At 38.2% G+C, this 22,832-nt stretch overlaps 1 protein-coding gene across 6 annotated transcripts in view; it reads right to left on the bottom strand.

Moving 5' to 3' along the window:
* Window positions 1-22,832, bottom strand: part of LOC134220983 (uncharacterized) — a 284,593-nt gene that overhangs the window by 68,258 nt on the left and 193,503 nt on the right. Inside the window, exon 1 of one of the 6 annotated variants that reach the window (XM_062700157.1) lies at window positions 18,746-19,366. The exons of 4 other annotated variants lie outside the window; for them this stretch is intronic. The gene's annotated coding sequence lies outside the window, so the exon portion shown is untranslated. Of the gene's footprint in view, window positions 1-3,912; window positions 4,383-18,745; window positions 19,367-22,832 lie in introns of those variants that run through there. One more of the 6 variants, XM_062700158.1, reaches the window with a different exon arrangement.

Below are 22,832 nucleotides of genomic sequence, written 5' to 3'. Positions count from 1 at the left end.
GGCATAATGTACATTAGGCATAACGGGCGTTTGGCATAATTCTGCCTTAGGGGCCGTACACTAATTACGTAAGCAGTTTTTCTGGGTTTTTCAAACCCCCCTTCGCCCATATAAAATTTTCCCATACAAATCATTTTTTATTTATATGGAACGTAAGAAAATGACAAAATCCCCCCATAAATGCTTACGTAATTAGTGTACGGCCTCTTATTTATTTCATGGGCTGTTCTTTGGGTCATTTTATGCCTAACGTCCATTATGCCTAATTTCCGTCATGCCTAACGTCCATCATGCCTAACGCACTTATGCCCAACGTCATTACGCATAACGTACTTATGCCTAACGGGGTATACCCCTTAGATTAATCCCTGAATGTGGTCCTTTGCTGTTTGGCCCTACCTCAACCCGGGTTATTTTCGGAAAATTTTCCCGACTTTTTGTATTTATGGAAATTTCACTGAGAGTCGTGGATTCAAACCCCACCGAAGAAAAATAATAAACTTTTTTTAATAAAATCTTGCACATATGCACATCGAGTTTTAAAATATTGTAGTCAAGGCTCAAATTACCGTCATCCAGTCATTGACGAGAAAGACAGCCACGTGATCGTACCACACCCCAGTAATAAAACCACCCATCGAGAGAAAACGCAGTTTCCAGCTGGATGGGGGAAGTATTTTTGTTTCAAAACTACATCATCCAATAGCGAAGACATAATTATATCCGGTGGATACTTCATTTAGTTGTATTTCGCTTTCGTTTTAAAAAAAACTGCTTTTTGCAACATTTTTTCGCACGAGGGGAAATTGAAGATTTACTCTCACGCTCTCTTATATATAAGCGAGCGTGAGAGTAAATCTTCGATTTCTCCTCTTGGGGAAAAATGTTGCAAAAGGCAGTTTTTTTTAACTAAAGCGAAATACAACCAAATGAAGCATCCATCGGATATAATTATGTCTTCGCTGTTGGATGATGTAGTTTTGAAACAAAAATACTCCCCCCATCCAGCTGGAAACTGCGTTTTCTCCTCGGTGAGTTGTTTTATTACAGATATGTTCCGTTTTTATCAACACGGTCCGTGAATTTCAGTTGATAAAATCGGAACAGTGACAAAATCGGAATAATTTTTTTAGACGATTTATTTTAGATAAAATGTTAGTAAAAATGATTTATTACTGGAAAAATGTAAGATTTTCAGGTTCTAATATTTATAAATTCTAAGGGGCTGTCCATAAACCACGTGAACATACTAGTGAGAGACAAGGGTTAGTGAAAAGACATAGGAAATGTATATTGATCATCAATGGCGACTGGTGTAAGTTCCTGGCAAGTAAGGAGTGCATCAAGGGAACGTCCATAAACGATGTTACGCAAACAAATAACTATTTCCAATCCCTCCTCCCTTTATTGTCCCACTTTTTGTATGAAATTTCTAATAAATTGATATGAGTTGTCACAATTTTAGTAACCCCTTCCCTCTCACTAAAAGCGTGACGTAATTTATGGACGTTCCGTGAGATAAGGTGGTATCCGTTGATAACATAACAATAAATTTGAAAATATTTGACCTCCTTAACCATATCGGGACGGATGGGTCATACATGCCCAGCGTTTGAGACTGGTTGTGAAAAATCACCGAAGAGAGCTAGGTCCCCAGTTTCTTCAGCAAAAATGTTCGCCAGGATGCGGGCTACCTAGGAAAAATATTGGAGGTCAAGTTTTACTATACCCTGAAGACCTAGATATTCAAAACCTTGGGAAGATTTTGCTTCTGACAGCTTCTAGATGAATCTGAAATATTCGGATCCTATACCACATTTTTAAATAAATCTGAACACTCAATCAAGCTTAGTCATCTTGATCGTTGAGACAGTGATCAGTTTTCTGGAATAAGAGATGCTCAAGGTTCTCCAAAACGTTCTCGAATTCAGCCCACGGTATCTACTTAAACAACCAAGGTTTATGCAAAGTCTTCATCATCGGCATATACCCAATCATGCGCATCATTTAAATCCAATTTACTCAATGATGTTCAAGGTATTCTAAAATGTTCCCAAGTTCAACCCAAAGTATCTACCGGACAACCAAGGCTTCTTGCAATGTCCTCAACATCGATGTGGTCCCAACCTGGTTTGAATAAGGATGTGCGCACCATACAAACTCAATTCTCTTGAATTCGAGATGTTCAAGGTGCTCCAAAACATTCTCGCTTTCAGCTCAAGGTATCTACCAGGTCAATCAATCAAAATTTTTGCAATGTCTTTGGCATATACTTTATATATCCAATAGGAATAATGATAACTCAATTTTCTGGAATAACGGACGGATAACGGACTTGGATGATTACATAGAACAATACTTCCAGAATATTTTAGCCAACCGTAAAGGCCTGTAATGGCTAGTACAAGTGATGATTGCTATCATATAAGCTAAATGGATTTACTGGGATATCGTATCTAACATAATTCATAAGTTGGATCATTGGATAGGTCAAAGTCGTTTTGAAAATTTGGTATTGAAATGATCTGAGATCAATGACGTTTTGAAGAGATGTAATACAGTCGGTATTGAGATGTGGAACAGAAGTTCTTGGGAAATTGTTCGAAAGTAATAGTAATATCAAAGTAATCGTGAAAATATTTTAGTATGGCATCATTTGTTTCAACGATTTGATATCGAGTCTAAGAACATCAACTTATGAAGGGTCCACTGTAGCTTGTACAATAATTAAGTAATATCCCAACAAACATTAGAACCTGATAGAGAACTTATTCAACTAAAAATAGCCTTCTTCAGCTAAAAATTAAGCTTCTTCAGCTTAAATTGTTTGTTGGGATCCTACCAGCTTGATGGAACTGCTGGAATGTTTATGATATTATGTACGGATATATCATTTAGGACTTGGTTGAACGGGTTAATCGCACGTTCGGAGCTCCAGGACGTTTTAGAGAACAGAAAAGACTTGTAGTAGCTTGTGAAAGTAATGAGTACCATTCTATCGGCTCGACGGACCTGCTGGGATGTTTAGCGATACACAGGTACATCGTTCAGGACTTGGTTGATCAACTAGATCACATGTTCTGAACTGATTCAAACTCAAGGAGGTTTTGTAGAAACTAAAAGACCTATGGTTGCATGTAAAAGAAATGAGTCAAATCCTATCGGCTTAATGTACCTGCAAAGATGTTCAACGATGCACGAATACGTCGTTCATGGCTTGGTTGATCGGGTATGTCACATGTTTTGAACTCCAGGGCGTATGGAGACCCTGAAATAGTTTACGTTTATTCAAAACTCGATCAATTTATGTATTTTGATCACATAGATATTTTTGGACATATATCCCAGCTTAGGACATTTTGTTTGTAGACATATTTCCTAATGCATTCGAGGATGTGTACTCCAGAATAGTTTGGACGGCCTAGAACATCCGAAAAAGTTTCTCGATTTTTCAGTTATATCCGAAAAGCCAGATAACAATGTAATCCTTCGTCCTGAAGCTATAAAGTGCAAACAAACCCGCATCTTGTCTCGTTTATTTCGATGAGAGGAATACAGTGAAGAGAAACCTTGTCTTGTTAGTTACGGCTTTATTACGGCTAGAGCTTGAAATACTATAAATACAACATTTGGCCAGCCACTAACCCTTATTTTAAAAGCTAAATCTCTAAAAAAAAGGATTGAATTTTCTTGTTGATAAAAACGGAATAATTTTGTTGACGAAATCAAAACGTGATAAAATCGGAGCGTGACAAAATCGGAACGTGATAAAATCGGAACATATCTGTACTGGAGGGTGGTATGGGCACACTGCTGTCTTTCTCGTCAATGACTGGATGACGGTAATTTGAGCCTTAAAGTTTCGACCTGTATAACGAAATTCCAACAAAAATATTTTCCGAAAATATTTACCACATCTTTTTTATCACAGCTTTCCACGAACATTTCAATTTGTTTCGCCAAAAGTCAACATTTTCTTTACGAACCGTTTAAGGTGAAGTAATGATATTTTCTTCTACCATAAACAAACACTTTCACAACTCCATATCATCCCTGTCATACTGCTTTGACACGATAAATTCAGTAAATTTTCCGCGACAACACTTTCTTTGCTTTTCTTTTCCGAGCAGAATTTTCTTTGACGCACAAAACGCAACACCATGGCAACCGAACGCGCGACCTCTGTTGAATAACAAACGAATCAACGAACAGCGCCGGTGAACGCCGCAGACTGGCGGTGACGCAATACGAAAACAACAATGACCCCTGCACTAGAACACAGCTACCAATGTCAACAACCGATCGCGATCAACTGAAGCCTGTTTCTCGGATTTTCCCACCCAATCCAACCAACCTAGGCATTATATTTTCCGAATTGGACTTTTTTGAACTAAATTCAGTGTTCGTAAATTAATATACACATACAACTCTAAGGAAAAGACATCCTCTTTCACACATAATTGCACGGGAGGGAGGAAGCTCCCGCAACACAACAAAACCGGCACACCTTCACGCCAAACTGCGCTCGTCGCAGAAGCTCAGCTGATCCAACGCGTTATAATTATTCTCTATTTTTATCTGATATTCACCGAATCCCGCCGTGTATTCGTGTGGTGGCACTTGGATTTGTTTGCAAACAAATTTCGCGTTGATGTTGTCGTCAACCTTTTGTGCAAAACAGACGGGGCGAGGAAATGAGAAAATAAATAGTGCAAGAAGAAACAACTCAGCAAACGGTGAAACAGTTAGCGGCACCTACATTGTAGAGTTTCTCATTCGTTGAGATTCAAATGTGGTGTAAAAATAACACCAGCTGTTTTGAACTTTCGATCTAATTTGGTAATTTGGAAAAATAAATAAACAGAGAGGAAAAATTTACTAAATTTGGTAATCTATATTAGAATTTTTGAGAAGGCCATCGTTAACAGTAGACACGTAAGACATGTAACAAATCATATACCATCCAGATTGAGGTGAGGCACATATGCTGGAGAGCTGGAGACTTTTCCATAGGTTGTCTCACACCCTAGGAAATTTTTCCGCAAAATTTTATCCTTTGCTAGCTTTGTTATCCCAAGTACTGCGTTCCGAAAACGGAAGATACAACAGCAATACCAAGTTCAATACTATCCACATTGCATACCAATAATAGCGCAAGTAGTCTCGGATTATAAGCTACCTGATAGTCAAGGTGTCTCCACTAACAAAGCAGTTACGACATGAAAGATAACCTATCGAGTCAAAAGCTTCATATCGTTTTTTTTTCTGACGAGCTCGGTGGTCTAGTGACAACCGCTTCTGCATTACAAGCAGCAGATCGTGGGTTCAATCCCAGGCTCGTTCCTACTAAAAATGTGACATGGACTACATTACTTTCCTTGTTGAATCCTTGAACCATGCTTCAGTTTATCTACCCTACTCAATTAACAAAACTTCCTTTCCGTGGTATTGTGGGATGCAGAGGTATACTCGGTATTTAATAGCAGCAATAACTACACACTAACATTCTCTCCTCTCCCAACTGACTGTAAGGACTTGGCTGGCGCCGTTATTTATCTATATTTGTGAGCTGCTGAAACGTGTACTCCGAGAATAGGTGGTAAATCCCAACCTCTATTCACTTGGATCGTAGTGCAATTTACACCAGTACTGATCAATCACGGAGTAGCAACCATTGATATATACTAAGCTAAAAGCTTCATCTCGTTTTATTCTCTTAGTCGATTCAGTAGAAGCATGAGTACTGGAAGGGTAGCGCCGCTTCCGGGTCTCAACCAGCGGAACGAGTTCCAATGCGAACGACATCATCGCAGGCGTCCCCCAGGACAGTATAATCGTGCTCCTGTTGTTCAACCTGATCACATCCGACATGTCAGAACCTCCAGAAGGCAGCATACTGTCTCTTTTCGTCTACAAAGGTAGAGTGGTCAGAGCGCTAGTAGCAAAACTTCAACGAAGCCTGGATGTCCTGACAGAATACCTAACCAGCTGAAAGACCTGTATCAACGCGGCGAAGACCCAGGCCATTGTCTTCCCCACCTTGAATTTCGGAATCATATTCCGTCTGAGAATTGCAAATCACCTAATGGTCTGCGAGCGCTGCGCAAAAACATATCATCTGAAACTCCAACGGGTTCAAAATAAGTTCCTGAGGATCATTACGAGCACTGCAGCCCCATTTCAGACTGCCTGGTCTTTCATGATCAGTCCAAGATCACTTTTGCTTACAATAATAACACATTAATCAATAGCTGGGGAACCGATATCGCGTAGAATGTAATAACTTGAAGTTATCTTGAAGGATGGTACTCTACTGAATTCGGATTTACATACAATGCTTTTTGCTTGATCCATACTGCATCTGTGTAGCCTACTGCCAAATACAGCACTTTGTCAACTTTGTCAGATAGCCGAGAACCGGTGATTAAAGTGTCAATTGTTGATTGCCATTATCTATTTTTCTGTTCAAAGAAGCATTCCGGCGACAGATAATATCGTCGCTCTCTTTGAGCAACATCAGAGTTATTTGGTTCAACGCCATATATTGCAACGCCAATAACCACGGAAGCTATAGTTTCGCTGCTTCCCGGGCATTGAAACACTTTTAACTTTTATCTCAGTATTACATTACCGTTGTTTTACAACGCAGGGGCCAACCATGATCTTTTGTCAGATTTCCGGATATTCTAAACATACTGATTAGCGAAATGTCATCCGAAAGTCTGTACTCCATACCAGCCCGGTGGCATCCCTATCTCACACAATAGGTTTGTTTTGCAGCCAACATTACGCGACCGTATCCCGAGCAGACGAAAATAGCTCAATAATATCAAATCTTGATTAGATAGCAAAATGAGATATGGACATGATTGATATAAGAGATAAAAGATCAGACGACAATATCAAAATTTTGCACTAAAATATCATGAGGAGATCAACTTATGCTATTTGTAAGAAGTAATCAATATCATGTGCTATTGGCTTGTTCTTATCCATAACATATTTTGATGTTGAAATGATATTTCGGTGCAAACTTTTGATATTGTTGCCTGTTCTATTACCTCTTATATCAATCAAGTCCATATCATGTTTTGTTATTCTGTTCATGGCTTCTGCCCGGGATCCCACTGACAGTTCTGTATCCTAATGAGAATCAAATGTGATGCTTGTAAACAAAACTCATACTATCATGAATTTTACACTGAGATGTTGGCTGCAAAAACATGGCGTCGTGCCACCCACCTGCTCCATACCCGTATGTGCAACATGCATAACGGTTCAGTTTTACAAAAAAATATGCAATGCTCATTCCGCGATGTCAGCAGTGTGAATCAAATGTTAACACATTTATTGTTTGATGGTAGAATTCCGAAGATTTAATAAGATTTAAAAAAAAATACGACGAAAAATAAACACGTCTATTTACGACACGACTTATTAATATCATATTCAGATCCTGATCTCAATATGGGTTCCATGGGATAGTTTACCTGAAATAAATTAAAGGATCGATTGATAGTATAAAAAAACTTTCTCACAATCGATTCTTCAATTTATTTATGGTTAACTTTCCTGAAGAGCCTACATTTGTTTACGCCTCTAATTATTTTTTAAATTTAAAACAAAAAATACAAAAAAATACTGTTTTTCAATCTTGGCCTAGAATTTGCTTGATTTTGAACCAACATCAGGCCAATCCTTCAGGTCGGTTCAAACGTGCAGATTTTTTTTCAGTTTTTGTTTTAAATTTTTTTAATGGTTTGAGGCTTAAAAATAAAGATTGAATAACTGACCTGATGTTGGTTCAAAGTCGAGCAAATCCTCAGCGAATGTGAAATGTCATCTGCTTTTAGGTCAAACCCAAAAACAGCACAAAGTACGAACTGCTCAACATTTGTTTTACGCGACTTACATCTTAAAACCAACTGTATTCATCATCAAAAATAGTTGTGAGAAAAGAAAAAAAGCTCAGGAAATCTATCCTACTGTAAAAATCTATAAAATCGATTCTTCTTTGCTGTGAGAAATCGAACTTTCAGAAAACGATCTCAAAATGATTCCATTCAAAATCCCAAAAGGCTTCGCTAGAAAGTCCAAAGGGATTCTTTTCGGAAGCCAGGAAAGATTATGCTTCAAACCCCCAAAATAATTTCGTTCGAAAGCCCAAAAGAATTTCGTTTGAAAGCCCAAAGGAATTCCGTTTAGAGACTCAATGTGATTCCGTTCGGAAGCCCAAAAGGATTTCGTTTGAAAACCCAAAAGGATTCCGTTCGTAAGTTCAAATAGATTTCGTTCGGTAGTCGAAATCCGTTCGGAAACACAAAAGAATTCTGTTTGAAAACCCAATAGGATTCCATACAGAATCCTGCTTCAAAGAAATTGGGCTGCGGAACAGGCTTCTTTTGGGCTTACGAAATGACATCTTTTGAGCTTTAGGACTTTCGAACGGAAACCTTTTGGACCTCCGAAAGGAATCCTTTTGGGCCTTTCCTACTTGGCGCCACTTCACTCCTCAGTAAAATCTGCGAGCTGGGTCAATTCAAATTTCGGCCCTCATACAAGACAGAGCGAACTATTAGGAGAGGAAAAACAAATCGAATGGTGGAAATTTCACCGACGGTTTATTTTAGTTGACTGCGCAAATGTCACATAGCTTGAAAAATTTATAAGGATTTTGCAGACATAATATTTTATGATAAGTATTAATGGGTGAACTGGGCTTGGAATACAGAAACATGAATAGGAAACATTTCGAATACGGAAGAAGGAAAGTAGTGTAACTGGGCACGGGAGATATCGCTTTTTAAAAAAGCCTATGAAAATCTAATGCAAAAACTTGGGTGAATCATCTTTATTATTTTCAATATATAGTAAACCTTTGTTAATTCAACTAATTTAGGGCCGGGTTAAGGCAGCCTCACACCTCGGGAATGTGGTCCGCGGATTTTATCGGGATTTGGGCACGCATTTGGGCATTTGGTTTTCGGGATTTGGGCACGCAAAATCGAAATCCCAGCCCCATTATAAATACACGGGGATCAAAATCCGGCGGAAAATTTTACCGAGGTGTACACTCAGAAATAGAATAAAACTAAAATAGAATTGAAATTAAACATTTTTGACATTTTCTAATGTTATATGAAGCATAGTTTAAAAAGTATACTCGCAATGATAATAATTTATACTATAACGAAATAGCGTGAAGTTATTTACTATTGCATTCTTTATGTTGAAAAACATGGCGCCAATCTACACGCCGCACAGTGGGACGGATTGAAAAAAAGACGGTCAAAAGTACAAATATGGCTTAAAATGAGAACAAATGGGTTTATTATAATTACTGTGATGAATTTTTATCATTTTCAACTACATTCATAACGAGTGTTGTGGTTGTAGCATTCAGTATATATACATACATTTTCATGCATTTTACGTCATTTTCAAATGCCTCGGAAAAAACCTGCGGGCCCTGGCGGGCCCTAAATTTCGTTTAGTTTGAAAATATATTATGTAATGTAGTAGCCATGCGATTTTCAGCGCTGGGTAATGATGGGTAAATTGTTTTCTGACCACATGAAAACACCACGAAATGAGTAAATTTCGATATAAGCCCAAATTCAACTCCATAAGCCAAGGGTTAATACTTCATGAATTTGTGATACAATGTATGCAATTGATAGTTGATTATGTTATCTTTGAAGATGTATTGAGTTTGAAATGATTGAATAACAAATTTGAAAAATATTGCAAAGATATCATACTTCATATTTATATATTATCGAAGGTGTTAAAAACAGTTTTCATGCCAACTTCAAAGGTACCCCAATGGGCACAATATCGTCAAATTGACTCAACCAAAGTAATTTACAATGTTTTATAACCTGTATAATGCGAGAAAAATATTTAAAAAATAGAATACATCATTTTGGAAAATGACCTTTTGACCCTCTTTCTAAGGATTCGTCCCTCTGCGCGCCGCTCTCCTTCTGTTTGACTAGAAAGTAAAGACGGCCGAAACAAATGTAAGTACATAATTTAAAAAAAAAATCTGAAGGGTTATGTACAAGACACGACCGCCCAACGTAAACTACGTAGAACAGTTTGGTACATTGAGGAATGTAGTCATATTTTAAGATAATTCATTTGATTACTTATGTTACTGGTTTAGAACAAAATTACCATAACTTAAAATATAAAAAAAAATGTTGGATACCGTAGTCAGATACCGTTGCCCTTACCGACAGTCTGGAGGTCGAATAACAAAATCGTTCAAAAAGGTCACTTATAATTCAGTTTTATTGTTCTCAGATACATTAAATCTATTCTACAAGCATTCTATGTAGTTGAAACAGCGACCCATTCTCACCCCCCATTTTCGACTTAGAGTAAAATTAGTAGGGATTCAGTTTCATTCCAAATTTTCGACCACTATTCTAGTTTATTTGTAGTAATATGAACCGGTGCCAGCGAAAGTGGTACATAAACCATTTTTGTCGATTTTGTGTTTTTTACAGCAACTGCTTCTGTGAGCAAAGGTTTAGTAAGGGAATAACGAAAAAGTGATTTTTGACAACCAAATCTGGAGATATGCACTTTTTAATTTCTGGTATATATCACAATGGCAAATTACAACACAGATGTTTCCGCAACAGATTTTGACCCTATTTTGAATTTCAAGATGGTTTACTGCCGTTTAAAATAATTTTGAAAATGTACATGTACCACTTTTACTGGCAACGATTTTCGGTTTCTGTTGCATTTTGTTCCCATTAATAGTGGTACATGTGCCTTTTGTTCAAACAAACTTGAAATTTGTCAAGAAACTTCGCAAATTTCTCATTATTACCTTTAGGCACATCACTCATAACCAGGGACAGAAAAAATCATTTTAACTACACTCAAATAGCTGACATCCACCACACAATCAAGTTGCTAGTCCTTCCCAAATTTGAATGTGCGAATGAATAGGACGACATGTGCACGAACAGCAGCAAGCGTTGACTATCGGTGTCAGCGTTGTTTTGTGCGGTGTCAAAATGAATCTTCAGCTTGGCACATTGATATTCAATTTGAAATCTCAAAATATGAATATCATTTCATACTGCGGTGCATGGATTCAACATTTTGAAGTCAGATTCCTAAAATATATGCTTCTGTTTGGTATATAAAGTAAAATAATCATCAATTATCGGTGCAAATCAACCGCAATTCGAAATATTCATTTCAGCCCCGGTAGATATTCATTTTTTTACGCAAGATTATCAATCGGCTATTGAGGATCGGGCGGTAAAAAAGGTATGGAAATTTGACAGCATGCTGCGAGATGTTCGTGCCTGCATTGCCGAGCGTCTGATCAAAACAAACACGAATCAATGATGAAGCTGCCTACTGAGCGTCGATGTAACGGATAGTAAAACGAAAATTTTCGTCCTTGCTCATAACACGTTGGTACAGTTGAGATGCAGAAAAATGCTAATTTGAATTTTATTTTCGAAGTTTTTGGGAAAATGCGTCTCCTGATTTTACTCAATGTAACATGTACCACTTTCGCTGGCACCGGTTCATATATAGGTGGAAATAGTGGAGTATGATTCTTAAATAATACTATTCTGAAATAAAAATAACTCACTAGCGTTACATGGTTATGATATCCCAAGCAGCACACGTTGAGCCAATCTTGTTGTAGAATTCGGGCATATATAAGTTACTGTGATCGATGTGCAATATGTTTGATGCTGGGGGTGTATACTGGTGAGTGCGTGTACCACGATTAAGCGATTTTACAACAGATGCGAGGCGATACGCATCGGCCCTGGACCTTGCAAAGAATCTCTGCTCTGGCAACGGACAAACAGGTGCCTCTGTCCAATGGTAGTCAGAGCATCGAGTCATCACTGGTGGAAGAATACGAGCCTTGGACCTTTGGCAGAATCTCCGCCTTCTGTTATTTGGAGTGACGAGGAATAGTTGGCAGAGAAGGGATAGTCGTATTGTTGAGTCCGACAAAGAAGCGCGAGTCGATAAAACCCGGTTGCGCCAACTAGAAATCAACAAATACTAGCCATGTACCGCTTTGACTCAAATTCCGAACATGACTCATATTCCGAACTTTAGCTTTTAAATGCCCATTTTAACTTTATTCGTGTAATTTTCTCCACAGGAGTTTGAATTCGTTTGTTATCTTGATCCTCAGTGCGGAAAACCAATGACAGTTTTAGTTTTAAGGCGCTAAAACGCCAGTGTTCGGAATATGAGTCATGTTCGGGATTTGAGTCAGAACGGTACCAAAAACCAAGCCATTCGGTTAAGATGCGCCAGAGTAGTAAACGCTGCGGACGGGAATAGGGTCATTCATTTCATTTATTTAGTCTACATCTAAACAGATAACACTGAATCAACAATTTGGAACGGGAATAGAGTGTTTGTGCTATTTTATTACAATCTAACTCCCACTATCTGACAGTGGCATTATGGATAACATATTCGTGCAACCATATTATTAATATAATTGCAAGAATCTTAGATCCGGGAGCTAAGAAGTAATAATTCTATTGGAACCTATAGCCCGTTTCAATAAAGTATGCGTTCCGAAGCTATAGCCGTATACAATAAGTCCCGCATGATTGTACCCACAGAGTATCTGAAGTGCATTCAAACTTCCTGAATTAAAATTGAATTCTTTTGATTTTGGCGCATATTTAATGTTAAAAATATAATTAACAATTTGCAGTTTATCATAAAATGGCTTACCATTTTCCTAAGTTATCTTTGAATCGAACATGTTTGTTCATCTGCATTGCGATTATCGCATTGACATTGCATTGCCGTTGCTAACAATCGATCATCCTATCCTTGCACAAACATACGCTTGTATGTATATCGCCGACTGCGGTCACTGCTCTGGCCCTACTTTTTGTGGCAAACTGGTGCGAAGCACCGCACAAAAAGAAGAGCCCAAAAACCAACTACACTGAACGACGGCCGAATGAGATTCACGTTGCGAACGGGAAAAAGAGGTGCTGCCAAAATGGTCCAATACCCTACTTTAACGTTGATAATCAAATGTTTCAATATAACTGGAAAATTGGTGGAGAGTTTCCGAGTCGATTGATATATAAATCTCAAAAATCCATCAAAAGATGAATGCACTGTTAACGTTCAAAATCTTACATGATTTCGTGACGGTCTCGGATTTGGAAATTTCCATTTGTCACCCTGTATCCGAGTCTTCCCCTTAAGCCCCAAACACAATACAACGGAACGGCGACGGAAACGGAAAATTTGACAGTTAGCCCATATATTTTCTGTCAAATTTGCCGTTTCCGTCGCCGTTCCGTTGTATTGCGTTTGGGGCTTTAGACGTAGCTTACGTCAAAAACCCAGGCGGATATTTAAAGGTATTTTTTCCATTTTACAGCATTAATCCACTGTAAAAATGTGCATCGGAGTATTCCGAGGTGGTCAGCAAATATGAAAAGGTATCGCAAATGACACTGGAAACGTTGGAACATTCGAAATTGTTACTTCAGCTGCGGACATTCAGGATAGAAAATGGTCGAGTGATCTTAAAATTTTTATCAAGTATGTCAAGATGTCCCTGTATGGCAATAATGGTAGGCGATTGTCCGAAAATTCCAAGATTCCGAGGCTTTTGCTTTATGGCACCAAACTATTATAGTTTCATACCGCTGCCAGCTACAACCAGCCCGGTGGCATCCCTATCTCACACAATAGGTTTGTTTTGCAGCCAACATTACGCGACCGTATCCCACTGACAGTTCTGTATCCTAATGAGAATCAAATGTGATGCTTGTAAACAAAACTCATACTATCATGAATTTTACACTGAGATGTTGGCTGCAAAAACATGGCGTCGTGCCACCCACCTGGCTACAACGCCGAACATCACAGCGAAAAAATCGCCATTCATCGGGTTTAATCAAGTTGTGAAGGCATGCGAATTTTATGTTGGTAAGATAGCATCGTTTTGCAAAGGTTGGTGATTCCAATGTATTATTTTCCCCAGGTTTTTGAACTCAACGCGGAATGGTCTATATTCACAATAAATTGACGTACTCTTCTATTGTCGCTGGTACAAACCTGGTAAAAACATCCCCGGTGGAACACATTGAATCACCGAATCAAGACCAGCCAGGACATTGCAAGCATCGACCCCCACCGCCCGGAAAGCAACAGCTGACAGAACCAGTGTTGGTAAAATCACTCATATATCTCAATCAACGAGCGCTCCCGTGCGAACGAAATCTTCTGCGATTTTAAAGGAATGCATCACGCTTGAATTTTTCATGCTGAAACGCATCATTTCACTCATTTCCTGAAAAATCATTTGGGTTTAAAAACGCATTTGAAATCAATTTGGGGGTAATTTATTGCTTATACATAAAAGAGTGTCTAATATTTTATGCAACAAACGTAATTTCACTGTTTTTAACGAAGGAGAACAAAAGAAAACCTACGTTGATTCAAATGGATGATTCAACTCATCCATGAGTTTTTAGGTGCTGAGCTGGGTGCGTTTCAACTCACGCTTGATTTGAATCATCCATGAGTTTTGAGATTTTGAGTTTTTACCAACACTGGACAGAACATGTACCTCAACATTCGGGCCCTGTCGAGTTTGACACATTTATTGCGACTCATTTTATGGTTTTCCCTAATATGAACTGAACTGATTTATTGTAACAACATAGGTAAAAAATGCGGCTTTGAAAAATAATAAAAAATTACTTCTAATTGATTTTTATTTTTATTATTGGAAAAGTAAAACTATGAAAACAAATGAATTTAACCTAGAAAGCACAACCGTAACCAAAATAAACTAATCAGTTATAAAGCATACTTATACTATGGAACGATTATCTTAAAGTTATACTATCCCAGTATTGTTGCATCAAATACGAGCTTGGGGTCAGCCAGGCGAATAGCCATTTAGAATGACTTTTAATCTATATAGTATAAAATATATTTCTGAGTGTAAGGTAACCTTTATCGATGTTTTTCTAGATTCTCCGATTGTCAAATCCATACAAAAAAAACTATACCCAAAGCAAAAAAATTGAAAGATGACAGCATAATATATTAAAATGAGTGTTTGTACTTTCAAATCTGAAAATAACTGGATTAATTGGAATAACGAGCGGCATTATTTGACCGTGAATTACGTGAATTTTGGGTTGGAAATATTACGCTTGAAAATAGGTTAAGGGTTAATTCAAGAATATGCACCGACGATTTTCAGCAAATAACAAACCGATTTAATTAGAGAATGTAATGCCAATAAGAAAAAGTACTAACGAATCGTCGAATCATTCTTTTCGCCTCCGATATTAAATTAAACCTATTCTTTTGAAATTATGACATGGCATGATTATGATTATGATTATATTTGTGAGATACGACGTGAAACGTTTGACGTTTGTTATATGTCCAGGCTTTTGTTAAAAATTGTAAAAAAATCAAAACTAAATTGAAATGGCCTTTCGATTTTACTACCCTACGAAACTATCCTTCGTTAGGAAATTACCACGAAGAAACCATGTTTTATACTGATCCAAATGTAAAGGATTACTTGCGGTTTAAAAAGAAACTACCTACTCATGATGAAGCATCGATTTTCATTCTTTTCATATCATGATTTTGTAGTAGTTTCAAATCAACGGCGAGTTCCTTTGTTCTCACAACTGTCTTATCATTTTATGAGAATCAAGATAGAGTGCTTTGAAAATAAATTGTATGTGCAAAGAGAGTCTCTCTTTGCGTCCTTTCTCTTTTCATTATTACAGAGTTAAACTAAAGTTTACTTCAGACCTGAAGACTGTCGCTTTGTCTAGCGTACTGAAGTGAAAATGTAGCAAAAAATGCAAAACTAGACCTACTATTCACGAAAGAGAGCGTGAACAAAGAGAGCAAAAAACATGATTTCTACGAAGAAAAAGTATGGTGGTGGAGTAGGATTACCCATTGTTTATGTTTCGAAGCGCCATCTGCAATTTGCAAGTGGGTACACGAAACTAAGGCCAAATCACAGATAACAGATATTTAGGCTAGAACAAATTTTATTGAAAATCCTGTGTAAACTTTTGAATTGATATACGTTGGCCCACTACTGCCATCTACTCAACTGATTGCGGCAGTACATACGAACGCAGCTGATAAACAACCGTCGAACGCAGCCAATGTATTTGACAGCCGCATTCGGGCTGCGTTTTCAATAACAATGATCCTTGCGCCATCTCCAATCGATTGCCAAACGTGGTCCCAATTTGAAGTACATTTGAATTGACGGTTGCAGATGTTTACACATGTATCGGATCCCAGCCTCAATATCTGTTATCTGTGGCCAAATGTCAAGTTGTTGGAGGGTTGGTGGGTAAGATGCGCGGCTACAAAGCAAGACCATGCTGAGGGTGGCTGGGTTCGATGTAATGCCCATAAAGAAGAAGACATGTGTCCGAAACGTCGGATGAAAACATAAAAGCCCGTTTTTGATCCTAATAGACTGAGAGCCAAAGCCTCATACGTTGCCATCTCAGTCGAATCAATTAAGGAACAAAAAAAAATTGGTCAAATTAAATGTTCTGAGGAATCATCAAATTGGGAAATGGCGATCTTCCAAGATCAAATGAGTAAGAGTACGGTAACCTGAACGAAAGTGAAAAACCGACAAAAAACGGGTGGGCCCGCTATGTGACATTCGAATAGTCAATAAGCCTGCAGTAAAGGCTTTAAGCACACTTCATGCATTCTTCTAATTATTTTCATTCGTGCTTCTAACGACAGATTACTTCAACTGTAGAACTGCTAGAAAACTTTCAAGATGGAAATGTCCAGTTAATGGATGTAATTCGGGATTAAAGTATGCAGAATATCTCAAGGCTAACACTCGAAATTACGTACCTACAAGTATTTAATACCTCCCGGTTTCAAACATTATGTAGCACTTATCAGCAAATGATGAACTGCAATGAAGGCTTGAGCGTGACCTTTTCATTTGCGATCCACTCACTGTTAGCTATAGTCACTAATTTTGATAATAAAGAGCTTCGAAGGAAATAGAGGTGGCATTGAGCTTTGTGGTCATGGCCAACGATAATTACAATAGATCAATAAACTGAAACCATGTTCCATCCTTGACATAGCTATAGTTTGATGACCAACGGACAACACCACCAGCGGTCTTGCTCATTAAAATTCACATTAACCGATTCGCACAAATTCGTAAGTGGTCGTCTTCTTCAACAATGGCTCTAAGAAGAAGAAGGATGGTTAGCTGATTACCTACTTCAGAAAGATGTAAAGAACTCCACAACCTCTCATAGGAGCTACGGGACGTCTTGGAATAGTTCGTAGGAGAGGTGTAACAGTAGTAAAAGCTTTAGTAGATTGTGAAGCACAGATAAACAGTAGGAAAGGCACAATCCTGAGGTTGAATCCACAACCACCTGCCCATAAGGAAGAAGCGGTAGGCACTAGCCCATTGGACTCGTCCAAATCGTTGATTTTCAAAAAAAAAATGCGAAACCCCTGTGGCCCTGACATAATGCTTAACCCCTCCATAAAAGTGCCTTATTATTAAAGCAGCGCCATGCAGATTTCACTTCCTTATTTCAAAAATAGTTTTGTGATGAAAATTTATATGCCAAGGGCTTCAATATCAAACTCAAACACATCCAAGCAAGCTTCACAACCTGCTATGTAATCTTCTTGCAGAGGAAATCGGCTTCATTACATAATTTCCAGCTGTACATCCCTACTTCCGAACAAACAATAAGCTGAATAAGCTAGTTTTTTAGCTGAAAAAGCTTATTTTTAATGAAAAAAGCCTTTTTCCACCTTCCAATGTTTGTTGACAAATATAGATCATCTTTGAAAAAATCCTATTTCATTACATTATATTATATTCCACTACATATTTATACATAATTACAAAAAAATGAACTTGAAAGGCATACGGTGCGTTTGGTACGGGTTAACAACCAACGCATCCTTCAACGCCTGTAGTTTCCTGCGATGCATTATGTTGGTGTAACTACTTGAGCACGATACATCTCTAAATAACATAATAGCATAACCCAGCAGGCCTGGCCACTTTTACGTTTATGTCATACCACTGCAGTAGGCCTCAATATTGACAAGAAAAATGATTGGGCGTTATCTAACCCACTTATTTTCCAGGATGCTTTTTTTTGTACTTGCTGCGTTTGTGTTCAATTAGATTCAATTACATTAGAAGTGTTCTGGGAGAGCGCAACCTAAAAGACCAAATTTTGTTTTGTGTGTTGGCTTGAAAAATTTGCTTCCCCAGTTTTCTTTTCAGCTCGGTTTGACATTCCTACATATATTTTTTAATCAGTTTCTCCCTCCCAGGAAGAGTTCTTTCCCGATGGCTAATATAACAAATAAGAGAGACTTGGGTGAATTCCTCAAAATGCCTAACATATGTCGTATAAAATTGTTTTTTTGTTGACCCAAAGGGTCTATACATCTATCTAACTACATAAATCCTTTTATAAATTAATAAAAACGTTGATATAATAAGCTTGCTTCGATTACTGAATCATTTATTACTGAATCATTTATCACTGCTCATAAAAGCTTATCAATATGGGACAGTTATACTTGTAGCGGCAGTTTCTCTGCTTCTCGGAAATTTGAAACAATGGTTTCCATCTAATAAAATCGCATCAATCAGCCTCTTCACATGAAAGACTAGAATCTTACTTACACATGACAGGCCCACATCTTCGACTCCGTTGTTTACACCAGCCAAATGTTTTGATAGCCCTTATTTCGTACCAACTATCAACAGCTTTGATAAGGCTTTCAATCGATATGGTCAAAATCTTTACACACGATTGAACTTCAATTCACGAAAGCACGTTGTTATTCGATCACACTGTAGCACCGTATCTGAGAACACTTCTAACGGAAAACCCGATACCAGCTTTCTTATTGTATTCAATTCCCCACAAATCAATCAACCAATCACTAAACAAAACAGCCGTTAACCGAACGTGCAGCCAAACCAATAAACGTGTTTTATATTTGTAACATCTTTATTCCCTCAACATTATTCCAAACCGCAAAACCACAGTAATAGAACCGGAACATAAGAACTGCACTTTATTCAGTTACACCAGGAACCGGAAGATCTAGATCCAGTCGACCGGCGTGCTACCGCTGCTCGAAGAACTACCCACGCTTTGTTCCCCAACGGGCTCCGACCGACCACCGCAAGTGCGTCCGAACCGCGTCGATGGGCTTCTCGATTAAGACTAGTCTTTTCTTCATCCCGCAGCCAATGGAGTCACAGGCTGAGTCGAATCAGCGTGCGCGCGACTCGTCTCGTTATGGTGTCCGAGCAATTCGCCGCGCTGGCGCTGCCGTGCTGTCACAAAATATGATCCGATCGATAAAGACCCATACACACCTATGGGGCGCACTATCATCAGCTGCCACAGCCGCCACCAGGGACAGAGAGAGGCTGTAGACTGATTGTGACGGAATCAAACATGATCTAGATCTCTCCGACTAACGGCAAGCCTAATGGATCGAAAGTCGTTCCTATACGCTTCATTGATTGAGTCCTGCTGCTAACGCGGAACACCGCGCGGACTGCTTGTTGTCGTTGTTATAATCAATCTCGTATTACGAATCGACAACAAAAGATTAACTTGCGCTGAGAATGAGAGACGAACCGATAGAACTGATCTAGAGAGGGAACTCAGAGTTTCAAGTGCGAAGTATCTCTCAGATTCTACATTGAGACAGAGATTGTACAAATCCATTTTATTATGTATTTATTATTGCGATCCACTGGGACACAACGAAAAACTTTTGCCCTTATTTATTACAGACAGTTACAATTTGGTAATTCAAAAATCTTAAAAGCTAAGAGTCTGGTTTACAGAACAAATTTAAACATCGATTATACATTTTGTTGATCGGCACTGGAAATTTGAATAATTAGAGTTACGGGGTCGTCCTTTAAGAGTCACTTTGAAAACAAAAACAATTATGACCACACCTGTAGTAACATTGAGAAAGAGGCTGAAACACGTGTGTTTGGATTGGATTTGGATTGAATTTGGAATAGATTTGGAATGGATTGGATTTCGATTGAATTGCATTCTGTATTGGAATTGGATTTGGATTGGATTGAATTTGAATTACATTTGGATTGGATTTGGATTGAATTTGGATTAGATTTTGTATTTTTTGCTTATCTTTTTGACTTTGATTGAGTTAAAATTGGACTGACTGTCAACTTGCTGAAAATCTTGAAGCTTTCCTTCAGCAGCTTTTTTTTCTTCTTCTTATTGGCATTACATCCCCACACTGGCAGATAAGTGTTCATTAAACACTTCTTAGCCAAGTTACCATTTATGCATTCGTTTATCATGAGGCTAACACGATGATACCTAATGCCCAGGGAAGTCTAGACAATGACAATCCGAAAATTGCCTAGACCGGCACCGGGAATCGAACCCAGCCACCCTCAGCATGGCCTTGCTTTGTAGCCGCACGGCTAAGGAGGGCCCTTCCTTCAGCAGCTATGAGAGGAATATCTCCGAATTTCTGCCGCCATGCTGATGTACTCCACGTGCTTCGAACCTAGTCAATTTGGCCATCTATAGCATAACGTCCATCATCTATGTATAAAATGTTGGAACAGGTATAAGGTTCCTCTGATTCATCAAGCAGGGCAAGCCCTGCGGCTGTCAACACAACACAGTAAAATATTATGAAAATTAGCTACGACGGAATTCATAATTGAATATTAAATTCGGAAACAGAATGTGTATCAGTTCATAATTTTAAGCTTCTGTGATGTAAATGATAAAAACCCAGATTAATCCACCTAGCGGTGATGGTGCCTTTCTCGTTTTTTTTTCGAGTGAGTAATTTCTACGCACTTTTGGTATGAAAAAAAAATATGTTGGGCATATCTACCAAGCCCATAGTCCGATCTGGCCAATTTTCAATAGGAAACAATGGGACATGTTTTTGCGTCGAATGCAACCTGTTGCGAGGAAATCGGTAAGTGCTAAAAAAGTGAGCTATAAATGTTTACGCGCTTTTTTATGAGAAAAAGTATTTTGGCCATAACTTCCAAGCCCATTGTCCGATCCAGCCAATTTTCAATAGGAAACAATGGGTCAGGATTCTGCGTCGAATGCAACTTGCTAATCGGTTAAGGCAACGAGCAAATCGGTTAAGGGTAAGTGCCTGAAACATGGGCTAGACTTTTCCACTCGTTGTTGCCTAAAAAAAGTATTTTGGCCATAACTTCTGAGCCCATAGTCCGATCCGGCCAATTTTCAATAGGAAACAATGGACAGGATTGCTGCAATTTGTTGCGAGCAAATCGGTTAGGGCTAAGTGCCTGAAAAGTTGGCTAGACTTTTTGCGCACATACACACACATACACACACACCTCGATTCGTCGAGCTGAGTCGATCGGTATATAACACTATGGGTCTCCGAGCCTCCTATAAAAAGTTTATTTTTGGAGCGAACATATAGCCTTTACGTATACTTTGTATACGAGAAAGGCAAAACATTGAAACTTCAATTAATGCTATCTTAATTTTACAGGTTTCTACCAGAAACCTTGGTGAGTGCGCACATGGCTGTCAAAACAAATCAAAACAAACTTCAATGCTTTTCATGCAAACCACAGCGGCTTAGTATCAACCAAAATTTATATCTTCGAATATGAAAACAAATCAGGCTTTATGACGTTGCACTTCATCGCTTAAACTCTAAGTTGTTTGCTTCTTCGGATAAAAAATCTGTGATGCTTTCAGCAAACTAAACCTCCAACAGTTCGGTATCGAAAGAGATTCCATGTCATGTAAATTTAAGCTGTCGTTTAGTCTGATGAAGGGTAATTGAATCACCAACCTGTTATACATGGATCGGCCACTTTCAGGAAGTTGAAATACTCGAGTAGCTAACGAGATGAGCTCTCACTCTGCGGACCGAGGTTTGATTCCTTGTGTTGACCCTATTTTTTATTTTCCATTAAAAATATGAACCATAAAATTACAGCCCAGCAATTTGTTACATCTACTTGAACGGAAATTAACAGGTTTTGTTCGAACTATACACAGTGTAAAAATGTTACAGCATATATGAATTAACAAAAAGGCTCCATTCGATTCGACTCAATTTTAAAAATTACAGGTTGTAAGCAAGTAAAAGTTGGATGTAAAATTGAGGGATATTGAATGGTAAATTATGCGTTAGAATTTTTGCTAATTTTAATTGGTTACAAATTTAGCTCTGCTCAAAATTGGGAAAAAGGAACTAATGTAGTTTTATAGAATTTGAGTAGCAAAGGTCTACCCAAGCAACCAGAAGTTTGGATAAGAAGGGCTATTTTGGCTTAATCAGCTCTCATTTTAAGTATTTTTTTGTATGGTGGGAGCGTAAAAGTGAACTTTAAAGTTCCGTTAAGGATGCTTGGAACTTGATGTGAACCATAGTGAACCAAATAGTTCGGTTAAGAGTAAATTTAAGTAAAATCTGAACTTCTGGTTGCTTGGATACTGCTTGTTTTCATCTAACTTTAATCGGATGCCATTCGATCAAGTTACCAAAATAAGAGAGAAGGCTATTAGAAGGTGTTATAATCACTGATTAGGTTGCTGCATATCAAAAACTGAAAAACTGAATTTGATTAAGTACAAAAATCGCAGAAACTAATTTACGACAAGTGTGCTGCTTGGGATAATTGGGTTGTTTAGGGGTATATATGTTTTTACATATTCTGAATCTGCATAAAAAACTGAGCCTAACCTCAATTT

Source organism: Armigeres subalbatus, chromosome 3 (genome assembly GCF_024139115.2).
Source record: "Armigeres subalbatus isolate Guangzhou_Male chromosome 3, GZ_Asu_2, whole genome shotgun sequence".
Classification (NCBI taxonomy): Eukaryota; Metazoa; Arthropoda; class Insecta; order Diptera; family Culicidae; genus Armigeres; species Armigeres subalbatus.
Note: the sequence above shows the minus strand (reverse complement) of the source record. Positions and strands in the feature narration are given on the sequence as shown.